The following is a 2,869-nucleotide window of genomic DNA, read 5'->3' on the forward strand; positions in this document are numbered from 1 at the left end:
TTTTTTTTATCAGGTACCCTCTAATTGTGAATTCAACTTTTTATGTAATGTTCATGTGAAATAGAAGCTCTATTTTTGTTTTATTTTAATGTCATTAAGTATAAGTATGTCATAATGGATCTGATGCTAATTGTAGCCAAATAGTAGAAATTTCTTAGTTTGTGTCGGAATGTAGCCTCATTCGAGTTCTTTTGCAATCGGTAATGTGCTCTGCAAGTCTTTGACTTTTCGTGTCTTGACAGGGTAAAAGCTCTTAACCAAATGGCTTTTGGCCTTGCAATATAAAGCATAAGGAATGTTTATTCTTTTCAAGTTTGATATTCTGCGATATAAAATTTTTAAAGGATAAGACCATGTTACATCCTAAAGTATGATATGCGATATTTGTATGTGAATTTTCTTTGTCATTGTTGTTGAATTAAAGGATTTAAAAAGAACACTATAATAAAAAAATAATGTTGTTTATAAGCAAAGTGCTATTAAAGTATTTGAGTGAGTATTATATTTGTATTATGTTATCGTGTTATTTTTTAAATTCTGTGATAATGATAATATATGTCTTTATATATATTGCTTTAGTTGGCTAGTTTTATGGTCTGTTCCTGTGTGGCCTGGTTTTGTTTTTTCCCTTGGTTACAAGATTTGCTTGTAACAGGTGTTAGTAATTGTATTTATTATTTTTTAATAATATTTGTCAGGGTAATTCTTTATCCAAAAAATATATAATAACTTTTTAATTTAATTTAATTAGTATATTTACATATTTTTGTGAATAAATTCGCGATTTTACAGGTCACTAATCGATTTGTTTTACATATTTGCTAAGTGCTAAACGAGTTACCAAGTCACCAAAACTATAAAGACAAAATTGTCTATTTCGTCCTTATGTTTTTCATTTTTTTCCCGTTAGCATCCCTGTCTTTTATTTTTTGCATTTTTTATTCTTAAAATCATTTTTAAGTCTCAATTCCATCTCTCACCTTAACGAAGTTTAACTGGGTTCGTTAAAACTATTCACATCGACTATCCACGTAATCTTTAACTAATTAAATTACAAAAATATAAAATTCTAGTCCCACTCAAACTTTTCACACAATTTATCTCACGCACTTATTTGTCACTTGTCACTAAAGTTAATGTTTAATTGACTTAATAAGTTGCTATATTCAAATGTCATCGTTTAGTCACTTGAACTTGTATAGTATATAAATATATAATTTGAAATAAAATAAGGTAAATCCATTCAACTTGAAACGAAAAGTATATGAACTGTGTCAACTATACGATATTGTTTATATTATTGTTGGCGCATGTACGTAAATTGTTCTGATATATTTAAATGACAAAATTGCCTTCTCCATATAATCTCATCCAATATCAACAGCTCTTATTTCGAATTATATATTTATATACGATATACAGTAAGTTCAACCGACTAGACTAAACGATGATATTTGAATATAGCAGCTTATTAGGTCAATTAAACATTAACTTTAGTGACAAGCAAGTGCGTGAGATAAATTTTGTGAAAAGTTTGAGTGGGACTAGATTTTCTCTTTTTGTAATTTAATTAGTTAAAGATTACGTGGATAGTCTCTATGAATAGTTTTAACTAACTCAGTTAACCTCCGTTAGGGTGAGTGATGAAATTGAGACTTTGAAATGTTTTTAAAGATGAAAAATGTAGAATAAAAAATACAGGGATGAAATGAGCAAAAGGTGAAAAACACGAGGACGGGATGAACAATTTTGTCAACTATAAAACATATTCCTTAACCAACAACCTGGGCTGTTTGATACACCAAAATTATATACCCAATGGGCTTCAGAACAAAAATGACCAGATACTTAACCTAAGCTGAAGGTTGTCGGCCCTTTTATTTTAGGGTTTCATCTACACATCTTTATATGTTGTTTTTCTGGATCTTCTTCTTTCTTCTATTTTATCTCCTCATTCTTATGCTTTCATGATATATTCGTCTGTTTTTTGTATGATTTTAATTGTTAAGTTATCGTAAGTTTTTATTTCAGCTTTAAATTACTTTTATTATTCTACTTTCTTTTTTAAAACTGGAGATGTGATGATTAACAATTTGGTCCGTGTTTCAGATTAATCGTGACCGATAAACCTTAACCAACCTTTGATCTCCATTTTAAACATATTCTTATCCCTATTTTACTTAAATTCAATATGTTTTGTTATTGTTATTGTTTTCTTTATATTGAACTATCTATTTTTTTTTTTTTTTTAAAGAAATATATTAAATTGTATATTTTGCCGTCACTTAGAGCTCTATGATCGAATGCCAATTTTTAGGCAATATACGCTATTCCGATTTTAGTATGAACGGAAAGAATTTATATGAGAGCTTATTTTTTAAAGGAATTTTCAGTTTTTGCGAATTTAAATTTTTATTACGTACCAGTCTGATTATGTGAGAATCCCCCATACCAATTTAAAAGGTTTAGTTGTGCAAATGAAATATTTATTACCCTCGTATTATTTTAAGAAAATTCCTGTGATACTTTTGTACAATCCGACGACTAGCTTAAATTTGTGTCTATAACTCTTCCAACTGCTTTATTAATGAAGTTTGAAAAGTTACTACAATAGAAAAGTATAAAATATGCAATATAATAATGTGTTGGTAAGTTGTAAATTTGACAGTTGACGTTATTATTGTAAGAAATTTAATTTGAGCTTATATTTAAGCTATTTGCTAAATAATAAACATTCATACACATCTAAGCAATTAAATCTTTACTAGTAATATTAAAGGATAGTGATATTTCTAAATGCATTTTTGATAGATCCCACGAATTTACAAAGATACTCTTAAATGATATTGTATACAAATTTTATGTTAGA

At 27.8% G+C, this 2,869-nt stretch overlaps 1 non-coding gene across 1 annotated transcript; it reads left to right on the forward strand.

The window, feature by feature from the left end:
- The first annotated feature begins 2,289 nt into the window (after positions 1 to 2,289).
- Positions 2,290 to 2,371, forward strand: LOC139895395 (small nucleolar RNA U54). The gene has a single exon (XR_011775848.1). It is a non-coding gene; the product is annotated as a small nucleolar RNA U54 (small nucleolar RNA).
- The last annotated feature ends 498 nt before the right edge of the window (positions 2,372 to 2,869 follow it).

Source organism: Rutidosis leptorrhynchoides, chromosome 2 (assembly GCF_046630445.1).
Source record: "Rutidosis leptorrhynchoides isolate AG116_Rl617_1_P2 chromosome 2, CSIRO_AGI_Rlap_v1, whole genome shotgun sequence".
Lineage (NCBI taxonomy): Eukaryota > Viridiplantae > Streptophyta > Magnoliopsida > Asterales > Asteraceae > Rutidosis > Rutidosis leptorrhynchoides.